The sequence below is a fragment of the Aythya ferina genome (genome assembly GCF_964211825.1).
Source record: "Aythya ferina genome assembly, chromosome: 1".
NCBI classification, from domain to species: Eukaryota; Metazoa; Chordata; class Aves; order Anseriformes; family Anatidae; genus Aythya; species Aythya ferina.
Window position 1 is genome coordinate 140,682,683 of NC_140296.1, and position 14,286 is coordinate 140,696,968.

General features: G+C 41.6%; 1 protein-coding gene and 1 long non-coding RNA gene across 3 annotated transcripts in view; one reads left to right on the plus strand and one right to left on the minus strand.

The window, feature by feature from the left end:
- RERG (RAS like estrogen regulated growth inhibitor) overlaps positions 1 to 14,286 on the plus strand; it is a 110,974-nt gene that overhangs the window by 70,832 nt on the left and 25,856 nt on the right. The gene's annotated exons all lie outside the window — the stretch shown is intronic.
- Positions 1 to 14,286, minus strand: part of LOC311424356 — a 72,678-nt gene that overhangs the window by 38,601 nt on the left and 19,791 nt on the right. The gene's annotated exons all lie outside the window — the stretch shown is intronic.

Sequence of the window (14,286 nt, forward strand, 5' to 3'; positions counted from 1 at the left end):
GGAGAGGAAAAGAGCAACAACTGCCCTCAGCTGTCCCTTGTCCTCTGCCAGAAGACAGGTGCTTACAACACAAATTGCTGTACGCTCTCCTATAAAGGAGGTTAAAACAGACAATAATTTGCGTTTCAAATATGATGGCTATTAGCTTTGAATAAACCATACAAACTGTAAATGCTAGTTACATGTCCTCCTTACCACATCCACTCTCTTCCTGACTGGGACAGTTAGATCATGACAGAAGCTGAGGATGTGCATCCTTTAGTCTTCTCAAGATGTTTTTTTAATTTCTGCATTTTTCTATCCCAACTGATACTGCTTGAGCAACTATTCAGTTTTCCTATTAGGATAAGCTAAGGATGAAGAATTTTGGGGATATGATGCAATCCTTTACACAAAGACAAATCAGCTGAGTAGTGATGTGTTTTCACAGCTTTCTCTGATAAACTTTTCCCTTGCTCTGCCCTCTTTCCTTTAGTGCATACTTCCAGAAGTCAGTGCAACTCTACCAGCTGCTCAAAATCAGAGATGAAGCTGTCCTTGCAAATGCCCTTTCCAGCCTGGCTGTTGCCCTTGCTGCCAGGACCAGCCAACTACTCAGCTGGGGAGCTGCAGGAGATGTTGATCTGTCCCAGGCCTCAGTAGGCAGTGTCACATCAGAGGAATCCAGACTCTTCTTTCCAATTTACCTTGTTTTGGAAATCTTCTGAGTGTTATTAGATTCTGTAAGACCTGACCTTTAAAAGTCAGGGGTGCAATTAACCAATCTGGCCAGCTCTGCATCAGCAGCTCACGCTAGCCTGGAAGAGGCAGGCACCAGACAATTCACTTCTGACTAATGTTATTAAAGAGGAACAGGAGGTGGACCCAGACGCTTTAATTAAACTGCAGCAGGTCTGCTCAGCAGGCTGTTATGATTGAGTGCAAAGCAAAGATACCTTGCAAAGTATGCTAGAAACACAGGGCCTCATCTAATTATGTTGCATAGCCATTTTTGTGCTGATTTTCTGGCAGTGCCAGTTATCCAGCTGGCAAAAGGAAGGAAAGGTATCCAGAGACATCCTCTTCTGCCAGCACTCTGGTTTGGAGGCCTCTACATTGATTCACTTTATCAAAACTAGCGTATTAAATGCACAGCTAGAATTAAAGGAAAAACAGTGTTACCAGGAGATCACCTTCATTATGTGTGTGGGTGACTGCTCTGCTCTCACTTCTATACCAGAAATAACCTTGCATATAAAAGGTATTTTCTCCACTCTGTTGGACTCTCTTTTTGTGGTGTAGGTGAAGACATAGGCTTCAGAGCTTTTGGCCATTGCTAAATGGTCACTCCTCTCTTTCCGTGTCCCATCTACTTTAGATATGGACTTGAACTGAAAACAGAAATTCATCAGAAAGATGAATCTTGGGGCTCTATTTGGCTTTATTATTATTATTATTACTGGTATGTCAGTTGGCTTGAATTGCAGACTGCATTTGTCTGTATCAGGGTTTGCTGTCCTTTCCACTGGGGATCTACTGACGTTTTTTGCTTCTTTCTCAACCTTTATCTTGCTCACAGTGAATTTCCTCTGGTTCCATATGGTCCTTTTCTGTTAACACATACAAACCTCTGACTTACAGTCAACTACTTTTACTTGCATCAGATTGGTCAAGCCTAAATTTGGCTATTATTTAGGCTGATAACCTACCCACTCTGTAGCGCAAACATAAGTCATACGTACTTGTAGTCCATCGCTTTGACCATTTATTTTCTCTTATTTCATACTAAGAGAAGCAGACAAGATTTCCTAACAGTTCACTGTGAAAAAACACAAGCTCTCAGCGCACTCACAGAGATCCTTGGAATGTCCCTAACCTGCCCTCCAGTATGTCAAAATGACCCTGCATACTTAAGAAACCCAAATATCCATAACATTACTGGAACCTGAGTGTACGTGATGGGCCAAAAAAAAAAAAGCAGGGAGGTGTTAACTCCCTGCAATTCTTTATCCAATGGACAGAGACAAGGTTCTCCAGACTGTAATTAAATGCAGAAGTGTAATTTTACATTTTTGATTTGCATTATGAAGGACCAACCCTCTCCATCTCTATCAGTTAGAGATCTTGGAATAATTAGTCTTGGAAGGCTAAAGCCAGCTGTTGTGAATACATCCCTAACAGCTTGGATTTTAGCCTAAGCCTCCAAAATTTCTTCCATTTAGCTGATCATGCAAGTGATCAACTAAACATTTTTTTGCACCTAGCTAAGTAGGCTAGTTAAAAGAGTTTTGTCATTACTTTTCTTAGACTTAAGAACCTAATCAAAAATCATTTCAAGTTTCCTAATGATTTTCAACCTAAACCTTTAAATTAACCCTCCTTACTTCTCTTTCTCTATTTGAGTACTGTTGGTAGAATTAACAACCTAAAAAAAACACACTACTTTGACTTACAGAAAAACGTTATTAGTGACTACCTCTAAGTACAAAAAGACACCTTAACAATTTTGTACTTTCTCCTGATTTACGTCCATGTTTTTTCACCTCTACTCTGCTGTCCCATATAATGTAGTGTTGGTCACCCAATTCTGTATTAATGCACAAAACTTCCAATTATTTTAAAGAAGCTATGGGAATATTATATATATATATATATATATATATGTATATGTATGAAAAAACCTATAAAGCAAATTCTAAACTGACAGAGGTACAGGGACTGTACTTCTTAGGGAAGAAAAAAAGAAAAAAGAAAAAAGAAAATGTCAGAAATCGCAAGTTATAAACAGAGACTGAGGGCTAAAATTTTTAACATAAGTATGTCCCCAGAGCTGCAGATAAGTGCCAGGAAACTTGTTGCTTCTGGAAGATCTAATGAGGCCACTATTTGCATCTTAAGAGCTTAAATATACTTACGGTAAATTAGAACACCTACAGAGGCTGGTGTTGGATCTGGTTCTTTGAAAAAAAACAAAAAAAATCTAACCTCACTGAAGTGATTGGGAAATGTTTAAAAGGCATGTGAAAGATTTCCCAATCTTTTAAGTTGGTGTTATCCAAAATTTTGACAACCAGTGACAAGATGACATTATAGGGATTTGTTCATATTCATAGGGCTTTTGGATACAAATATATCTTATGATCCCATCTAACAGTGGAAAAATCATTTTGCCAAAACCTGATGGAAAAGACCCATGGGCCATCAGCTGTGCAGCCATGCACCAAACTTCTGAAGGAACTAGTTACTCATTAATCCTCTTTTTGGTACTTGATTTTCCGATGTTTGCATCACCTGCATAAAACCAGGCTGAGTTTGCTTATTGTACAAAGAAAGGGACATGAGATCTTTTTTTGTGAAAGTCCTGAAAATAAATGTTTGAAGAAGGGAAAGTGATCTGTTTTAATGGTTTGATTGGCAAGTGTTGGTAAAAAGAATGCAAACACATGATTTACGTAAAATTGCCAGCAATGGCAAGCAAGAACATCAAACCAGCTGATAATACATCAGTTGATGGATTTAAGATCTTTTCAGATTCAAACTGGTATGTCATCTAGTTTTTATTTTGCAAAACAAAGAGAAGACAGGAGGATCCATGAAAATGTATTATATTGACAATGGTAATCCCAGAAATTATTTTAGCATTATGACTATTTATATCTTTGGAATTATTTATCAGAACTAGTTCAAAACATAGTTAGCTAGGAAGTTATCACATTTTTTTCCTCTTACAATTCTTTTATTGAAAAAAAATATTTTTACTTCTGAAAAGGGTAGGAAAAGAAAAAGAGAGTGTTCAAGCAGGAATATGGGTAAACCTGCCATGAAATTTGACCAAAATTTGAAGCATTTCAGGTTTCCTTTCAGAATATGGGAAGTGGGAGTCAGATGGGCACTAGCCTAAAATGACAACATTTTCATCAAAAAGTTTCTAGTAAAATCTTTACCAATAAGGGTGATTTACAACAGCTGTAATGATACTCATTTTTCTTTATGTACTTCCTGTACTTCCAATATATAAATTGAACTACCTAGGCTCTCCCTCAGGCATTGTACCAAAGCAATGTTTTTACCATGACCCATTTGGCATGCCATCCTGTAATACCCCTTTAGATTCATTAGTCGCCTGTTGTGGTTTATAGCACATCCATCTGCCCTGTATTAGGCACTCTTCTGACAGCTAACTGAAAGCTAGCTCAAGTCTGGTGGAGCAAAAACATAACGAAACAACAGCTGAGTCTAATCCTAGCTTGCAGTTATTGTCCATGTTTCATTAGCTGTGTGTTTACAGACATCCATAAGATGTTCTTTTCCTCTATTAGGCCACATGCTTTCTTTGGATAGAATAGAACCATTATATTGTTCCTGCACGCCCTGTGCTTGGTCGCAGGGAGCAGAGACCGGCGCCTCCCTCTGCACCTTCCCCCACCCCTCAGGGAGCTGCAGGGTGTGGGAGGACTTTTGACTTAGTGACAGTGACAGAAAGATGCAGGTAAGCACCTGAAGTGATACTTTTGACCAAAACTGGACACCCACAAAGGACACACTTCCAAGCGACTAACTTTGCCAACGTATTCCACAGCAAGTGTATAAAGCCCCCTGGCAACAGCAGGTGAGTGGCTGCAGTGATCCTCACTGGGACCATCTAGACAGCAGTGCAAGCCTAGGCAAGAAGGTAGGCAAATAAATAGTAGGGAGATAAGGTAGCCAGATAGTTTTGGAGAAGTTCCCTGCCCCAACAGTCAGAATTTGTCCTAAAAACCCTTTTCACATTGAGTTTTGAAATCAGTTCAGTTTAGCCAACCAGAGAAAGACCAGGAGTAGGCCTATCCATGTAAGAGCTGTTGAGGAATCGTAATTGTACTTCATTTCACGTGAGATGATTTTCCTGTAAAGACAAGCTTTTCAGAGCCCTGAATAGCAAAGCAAACACTCCAGTATAAGATTGTTATCTAGTGAAATGTTTGCAAGAACCCTCACAGAAAACACTGGAGAGATCAGAAGCCCTCTCTTCAGGAGACTGCTCTACAATGCATGAATTTAGCGTAAGCCTTCTAGTTTCCAGCTATGGCAGGCACTGTGGTTTCAGTCTTGCTTCTCATTCTAGTAGGGGTGGGGCTGCTGCTGGTATCAATTTGAGAGCATTACTTATCTCATTGTACCTAAACAACCCCCCAGGGGCATAAGATCCAACCTACAAAGAGAAAGGCAAAGCTGCTGATAACTTCAGTGGGCTGTGCCTCAGGCTCCATTCAGAGAAGGAAGAATTCAGTACAAAAGTCATTGCAGAAATATATAGCTATATTGAGCAATGGCAGGGTACTTCTAGCTGTTGAACAATTCAACAGCCGAATCACAAACAGCCTCCTTATGCTTGATCATCTAAGAAAAAATTCTGTGGTGTTTCTGTCCTTTCATTGTCTTTTTTTTTTTTTTTTTTTTTTTTTTCTTGTTTGTTTTGTTGTTGTTGTTTTTTTTTCCAGGAATGGCTTTCTCTTTTCCAGCCAATACCTTCTGTCACAGTGGCTTATCTGACAACAGGTTACAATGATTGTCTGCTGCTTCTCTGCTTTCCTAAACACAGTCACGGCCTTCTTATCTACTATATCAATGAGTGATATACCTTTAAATCTTGTTCTTCATCTAATTAAAATGAGTGCATGAAATGTCTCTTTTCTATCCAGACCATGCTCACTCCTTTAGAGCAGTGAATTATTCATCTCTTCTTGCCACTTATGATGCTTTCTTTCGGTTAGACTCTGAAAAATGGGAGAATGAACTCAGAATAGGGAGGAATAATAAAATTCTTCCTCCGGCTATGACCTCAGAATCAATGGAGAGAGCAGCAATCACTGCCTTGACTGTTCCTCCTCTGTGACAACATGCAGAAGAGATAAAGTAGCTAAACCCATCTGGAGCAGAAGCCATGGAGGGGCAGGAACAGGATTGCTGTGGGTTTTATTGCCCCCTTCAGGGCTCCATGTCACTGGGGCTCGGTCACATCTGCCCCAGGTGGATCTGGAGGGGCAGGAGGTGCTATGACACTCCCAGGTGCTCTGCGGTCTAAGCACAGTGAGCCCAGAGGGCAGGCCACTGTCTGTAAGTGAAGCTTAAAGACCATATCTTTCCTTCTATATGAAAACAATGCGATAAAGAGGGGATCAGACTACTTGAAAAATAGTCTTTGCTCCGATAAGAAAAGTGAGTAAGGAGCTCAGCTTTGGCTGAAGTCAGCTGGAGCTAAAGAGTTCGTCCCACCCTGCAGCAGACTTATTTGTCAGACGACACGACTCATCTTTACCTGCTGAGGAAGATATGTCAGGGAGCATGAGGAAAATAAAAAATGTCACCTAAATTTGTCTCCTTTATAAGAAGCAGTAGGGAACTCAGGGTCACAGAATATTCTTGCTGTCTGTGAACAGCTCACGGAAAATGCAGCTTCTAACAAACAACAAAGAACAATTAATGCTTTCTTTAAAGGTCCATTTATGCAAGCATTGTTTTAGTATCCAAGTAAAAAGCAATATTTATATTTCCTAAACACTTATGCTTTGTGAGTATCAGCCTATCTGCAGTGATAATCCATTTATTTCCACAGCTATACAATTATATCCAGGTTCCAGATGAAATTGAGGAGCATGCAGAGAAGCTAAAGACTAAGTTTTTCAAAAGCTGCTCAGGTGCTGAAAGCAGAAGATACATCTTAAAAAGAATTTCTAGAAATGCCCTAGCATAAGTGAAATCATCAGGTGTAGGGCACATTTTCTGCAGAAGCTAAGCCAGTTCAAGCATTTCCCACCTTTCTCACAAGACCACCTTCTGTTCTCAGTTTGGCCACATTGGCTTCTGGAGGCATTGTGCCTTTCCCAGGATCAGTGGAATGATCAGGGCTTACAGAAAAAAAAAAAATAAATCTCAGGGAAAGAGCACCTTTTTTGATGATTGCAACTGAACTGATTTCATGTGGTGCTCTTCCTCACAACCATGTGAATCAGCACCAGATGGGTGCACTGAGACTGAGGCATGACAACAAGAGACTTGGTGGGGACAGATGGAGAGGACAAGAGTGTGCAATGGCATCCTTAGAGAACAACACTGTCTAAAGGTTATTAATGTGATGCTGGCTACCTCTGCTCTGCTAGGCACACTTAAAATGTAATCACTTATTATTTTGGGCAAAACCAAACAAAAGCGTGGCAGAGCAAGGAATGTAAACCACATCTCAGACTGGCTCCCTAGCCACTGCATCAGCCTTGCATTACAAGCAATTGGAGGTTTTCTTACTTGTCAAGATTATAGATTCCCAGGGCTGTGTTTCCTCACAATTCTTATGATGTCATCATCAACAGCTAAGCAAATGCAGATTGCTGCAGCCAGGTTACAGCACTCTACAGGGCAGTAACAGGAAAAATAAGCTTATATTTCTTTATTCAGCTGCTGGCAGAGAAAGTGGAATTGTTTCTATTCTCTCTGCTTACTCTAAAAAGATTGTGGGGTGAAACCGAGGAAGTGTTCTTAAGAAAAGCATTAGAAGGATAACTCAGCAATGAGCAGTTTATCAGATTGGCCTGGGAAAATAACAGAAGTTCACATCATCATAATTGCAAACTTCCTTAGACCTTAAGGGTCTCTGAACACCTGACACTGCAATCCATGGGGGTGGCACATACCTACCAATCCTCAGGACTAAGGATAAGATCCTAGCAGGAAAAGCTGACGTAATGCTCTTGCAAAACTGCCGTGGGATCTTGAACGTCCCCTCAGAACAAACAGGAACTTGGTGTTTGCAGCATCATGTAAAAGGAATGAAGAAAATCCCATTGCTAAGGTCACTTTAAACTGGGTAAACCACTGAATGAGATAATGACTGTGAGAGTTTTGAATATATGACTGGTTATCTTTGCCATCTGTGTAATTTCTATGGATCAAAAATGTGCAAAAGAATCTCATACAAATAGCACCTCAGCTTTGGGGGGAATAACTCACTATTTTTCAAGAGTAAAATGTATTAGAGCTTCCTCTTGATATATACTTTTATATGAGTATAGCTAATTAACTAGCTGAGACCAGAACACTCCTTGTATCTATTGCACTCCAGAGAGGCAGGGCCAGGTCTCCTGGCAGCTGTGATGACCACCATAAACTAAGTTATGTTAATCCTCCAAGATGCAGGCTTGAGATAAGTCAGAGCTTTCACAAAGTCCATTATCTACTACTTGGTTTTTATTTTATTTGAAGATGTATGATGTTTATTAACTGAATGCCCTTAAGTATTGAAAATGAAAGCAGAACTTTACCATTTAAATTTAGATCATGCTTCCCCCCCTGCAACACACAAAATTTTAGTTTACTCTGAACAGTTCCCAGGACTACATGTCCAGATTCCAAGCAGAAGGCTAATAAAAGCCCCCACATTATTAGAGGCACCAAATGAGTGCTTACAAAATTGCAGTTGCAGACAGAGATAGGAGATTAGAGTTATTTATCAAAACAATGGATTAGTTTAAGTTAATTTAATGCCGTTACTAGTATTGGGAACCAAGCACACCACTTTGTAGCATGCCGGCTGGACCACTTGATACTGTTTATCATCACCCAACCTAACATGTTGTAGCTTAGATGGGAAATCATTACTTCCGAGTTGTATGTCAATCTTCCTGCTGGCAGTGGTTGTATGGTATGAGCAGTATGTGAGATCATGCAGATCACTGTTAGGTTTCAGATTGAAACAGGCTTTAGTTACCATTGATTTATGAAAAGTTTCTGTCCACCCACACCTGCTCTTCAATCCTGCTACACAAAAGAAAAAAGGTGATCCTACCACTGATACTATTGATTACCACTAAATGCCTATTGGTCCCATCTCCCTTGGAGGTCTTTTTTTCTTTTTTTTTTTTTTTTTATTTGCCTCTAGCAACGAGCATCTCTATCTACAATAGGTTAGAAAAGCTTTAGCCTAAGTTTTCTTCCTCAGCTAATCATTTCTCCACTTTGTAACAGTTCTTTGAACCATGACAAAGCATATTGTCCATAGCATCTGTGTTTTAACTGTTGAACAGAGTCTATCATTCATTTTTCTTGTTCTTTAGCATTGTGAACCCTACTGTGGAAATGACAGCATTTCTCTTAAAGAGCTTCTCTGCTCCTGCTGCTGTGCCTCTTCCACATGTAATGGAAAAACTGTTTACTGTAACAAAAAAAAAAAAAAAAAAAAACAAAAAACCAACAACAACAACAAAAAAAAAGCTGGTAAAAATAAAGTTCAAGACTCCAGGTGGCAAGCAAGTAACAGGAGCAGATGTCTTAGAGAAACAAAGGGGGGGAAACAAAAAACACCAAAAAACAAAAAGAGAGATACAATATGAGAACAGCCATCAGGACATTTGAAACCACTTTCAGTGAGATGCTAGAGGCATTCTGAAGATTATACACAATGTTGATAGCACCTTGTCACGGAAGCCTGAAAGCCATTGTAGTTTATTGTCACTCTCTGATGTCTCTGTTCTCACATGCCTCTCCCTATTCTTTCTGCTGGGAACTTCCCCAGGTGTCTGGTTCAGGTACTTGGCAATGAGCCCATCAGAAAGAAAACAATTCCTTGTTCCTTATCTTCTGCCTTTAAAGTACCAGGTAGGATAAGAGCTGCAATGCAAATTCAACTAATTATACAATTTGAAAACAATGGGTTCCCATAAATGTAGTGCTGTGCACCATATTAAAAAGATGTAACATTTATCAATGATCTTATCAATCATTATTGTTATATTAAAAAAAAAAAAAAAAGCGGTCTATGGAAAACACAAGTCAATTTTCAGTGTATTTTATTGCCCTAAGTGCTCATTCCCCTGTGACATAGGCACCTTACAGGCATGTATCTATTTATGGATGAACATATTGATCAGTCAATACAGCTGACAAACTAATAATGTTCCAGCGTTCACCTAAGCTCCTTTATCAGAGGAAACTGGAAATTATACAGGACAGATGGAGTTAACGTGAGAGAAGAAAATTATTATAGTCAGGCTCAGGAGGAGAGAGTGATAAATATTCTGTCCAGACTGTGACCACACAGAAACAGCCAGTGCCATCTACCAAAATGAAATAGGGAGCACTGCATCCCTTCACATCACTGGGTTCCTGAGGAAAATGGTAGAAAGTACACTTCATGCCATTTCTAGTTACCATTTGTCCATATAAGTACAGACTAAGTGCAACAGTAGTACAGCAAGGCACTTTCATGAAGATGCTTTTTGCCATCCTGAAGGCTACAAATTCATTCAGTAATCTGGCATTAACAATGGTGGCCTTGGGCCTTGCTCACAGTACACTGACTGCCCCCTCTCCCAGCCTGACTCATCAGGGACTGACAAAAAGTCACTATTTTTAGGCATTTAGAGTTACACTAAGTCTTTAGCCTAGCTGCAAAAGCGTGCTGTTCCATTCCAGCATGGATTGATGAGACCACAGCACACCCTGTGAAACAAAATGTCTTTGCCCCAGCAGTGGTGAAACATCATCTATGACAGAGTGACGCGCTGGGTGGATGAGGGAAAGGCTGTGGATGTGGTCTACCTTGACTTCAGCAAGGCTTTTGACACCGTCTCCCACAGCATTCTCCTCAAGAAACTGGCTGCTCTTGGCTTGGACTGGCGCACGCTTCGTTGGGTTAGAAACTGGCTGGATAGCCGGGCCCAAAGAGTCGTGGTGAATGGAGCCAAGTCCAGTTGGAGGCCAGTCACTAGTGGCGTCCCCCAGGGCTCGGTGCTGGGGCCGGTCCTCTTTAATATCTTCATCGATGATCTGGACGAGGGCATCGAGTGCACCCTCAGTAAGTTCGCAGATGACACCAAGTTAGGTGTGTGTGTCGATCTGCTTGAGGGTAGGAAAGCTCTGCAGGAGGATCTGGATAGGCTGGACCGATGGGCTGAGGTCAACTGCATGAAGTTTAACAAGGCCAAGTGCCGGGTCCTGCACCTGGGGCGCAATAACCCCAAGCAGAGCTACAGGCTGGGAGAGGAATGGTTGGAAAGCTGCCAGGCAGAGAAGGACCTGGGAGTGATGGTGGACAGTCGGCTGAATATGAGCCAGCAGTGTGCTCAGGTGGCCAAGAAGGCCAACGGCATCCTGGCTTGTATTAGGAACAGCGTGACCAGCAGGGCTAGGGAGGTGATCGTCCCCCTGTACTCAGCTCTGGTGAGGCCGCACCTCGAGTACTGTGTTCAGTTTTGGGCCCCTCGCTACAAGAAGGACATCGAGGTGCTTGAGCGGGTGCAGAGAAGGGCGACGAAGCTGGTGAGGGGCCTGGAGAACAAGTCCTACGAGGAGCGGCTGAGGGAGCTGGGCTTGTTCAGCCTGGAGAAGAGGAGGCTCAGGGGCGACCTTATTGCTCTTTACAGATACCTTAAAGGAGGCTGTAGAGAGGTGGGGGTTGGCCTGTTCTCCCACGTGCCTGGTGACAGGACGAGGGGGAATGGGCTTAAGTTGAGCCAGGGGAGTTTTAGGTTAGATGTTAGGAAGAACTTCTTTACAGAAAGGGTTGTGAGGCATTGGAACAGGCTGCCCAGGGAAGTGGTGGAGTCACCATCCCTGGAAGTCTTCAAAAGACGCTTAGATGTAGAGCTTAGGGATATGGTTTAGTGGAGGGCTGTTAGCGTTAGGTTGGAGGTTGGACTCGATGACCTTGAGGTCTCTTCCAACCTAGAAAATTCTGTGATTCTGTGATTCTGTGATCACCAGAAACCAGAGATCACTAACTGCAGCGTGAGGTTGAATGGGTCAGCTGAGCTCCTCACCAGCTGCCTCCCCCTTACACTGATGGCCAGGAGGCTGCTGGCAGCCAGGTCACTCTCACAGAGCAGCTGGGACAGAGAGTGGTCCCTGCCCTGACCAAGGGTTAGCACAGAGCTAGCTTTTCACTGCACTGGCAAAATTTCTTCATCTTCTTTGGTCATGAGTCTGTGCTCCCTACCCTGACCGCTGTGAGAGGGGTCCACCACTTTCCTGGGGCATGTGGACCTTTTCTAGTAAGACAATTTCTCTGCTTTCTTCCAGCTCCTCTTAATCACTTTCTCTTGCCTTCTTTACTGAAGGAGAGACTCAAAATCAAGTAAAAACAAATAAACACCCCAAACTAAACCAGAACGGCAACAGCCCCTGGCTTCTGCACTGGCAGCTGCTTCCTTCTGTGCTGGTGCACATTCCACCCTTCAACCTATCAGGGCATGAGGCAGAAGCTGTACACTGTCCTAGGAGCAGCTCAGGGCACATCCAAATGGAGCAGCCTACAGTCCCTTCTCATTGTACCACACTGGTAACAAACAGCCTTTGGAGTAGTTTCTGGATGCTACAGTCAAGAACATGCATCTTTGCCATCTCCCTGTAACGGAATTAGTTGTTGCTTTTTTTTTTTTTTTTTAATGTTAAAGTTTTATACTGAGTGGAAAACTAAACCTTTCTCTGTCCAGTACCTTTCAAAAAGAGCATCCAAATTCACAGCTTACCTTGTCTGTGTCAGTTATGCAGGGAATTCACAGTTATTTGTGTGATTTCATATGTAGGACTTGCTTTACAGCCTAGTCACAAGTACACTCTGTCTTGCGCACACAAACATCTGGAGGTGTTATCATTAACTATGTTTTGAAAAACCATATGTGTTAGTAATACCACACTAGAAAGTTTATCCTTCACAAAGGGGCGACATAACAAATTATACAATAAAGCCAAGAGAGGAGAAATGGTAGAAGTATGGATATCACACTGCATTTCTAAAATGATCAAAACCATTAGACGCACCAGTCTGATCATTTGTCTTTTATATGAGAGGAATCCTGTAAAATAAACAACCTTATATTGCAACAGTATATTGTGGAATGGGATAATATAAATTAAGCTTCCTGCTTATATGTCACATGCAGTAACTGTTGTAAAGAAAATGCCTCCAGCATAAAAGGCAATGGGCAGAACATTACTACAAAAATCCTCCTGCTCAGTGGAGATGGGATGAATGACTATCGGACTGTATATTTCACAGCATTTGCAGTAGGCTTTTTCAGATGAATATGTGGAGAAGTTCTTTTTATCATGAAATTACCATGCCAGAAACAAGGCAAAAAGCATTCCTTGCTATCAACATTAGGATATGGTTAATAAGGACTCTTACATTTTCCATATTTAGTACTGAATAAGGAAGGTGGCCTTTGTCCTGCTAGCAGGCCCAGGCCAAGACTGCTTTCTTCCCAGTCTCTCAGGAGTGGCAATTTTTCCCTCTCACCTGAGGACCCTATCCCTAGACTATATCTCTACCTGTGAAGGGAGATACCAACAGCTCCCCAACATCAAATTTAAGTGGTGTGCAAGCTGCCAGCCTACAGGAGCAGGCACAACTGGAAGTGGCACAAAAGCTGAGCACCCACAAGAGCCCATGCAAGGACACACACAGACAGCAGCACCCCAAGGCCTGTGCAGCCCACACATGGCCTGGTCAGTGGCCAAGACAGCAGAAACACGTGGGGAGCAGAGTGCTGCACAAACAGCCATACTGGAGATGAACATGGGTGTCAATACAGCAATTACCCTTGTGCAAGCTGGGAAAAGGATCCCTCACCTTCCTGGTTTGTGAGCACCTGCAAGCGTTGGCTTCATTGCACAGATGGCAATGACTTTTACATTTGTTTTCAGTGGAGACAAGTGTGTGTGCTCTGCTAAAAGCCCAACTTATTTTTTCTCTGTCCTTTTTTTTTTTTTTTTTTTTTCAATTAAAAAGTACTTGCAAAATAATCTAATTAGAGTTTCCTTCAAGTCTCCTATTAAGACACTTGAGAGGAGATAATTAAATAAACAGTACAACAGTACTATGGACTGCAAGAGTTTCAGGTGAGCTCCTTGAAACAAATTACTTTTCTCTAGCTGCTTTCCATTCAGAAATTCCTAAAAGCAGGTACTTTGCACAGCAGTGAAATGCAGTTAACATCTGAGATTGGAATTGCCACTGACAGAAGAAACACTATCCAAGACTGCACATTAGAAATTGAAAAGTGACAGGGGTTTTAAAACAAGATGTAAATTTGATATATGGTCAGAACCAAAAGATGAACATCCTTTAGAAGTTTGTTAAAAGACAGATGAATATGACTGTGGTCTCTCTTCCACAACGGCACTGTCCTTCCAAACAACTTGCCAAAAGAAAGTCAGTTATTGACTTCTAGTCAAACAAATTGCTGCATTACAGCTGAAGAAAATGTCTTGCATTACACTAAGAAACATAACCTTAAGAAAGTCAAGAGTAACACATTTTGTCACACAGCTGTTCAA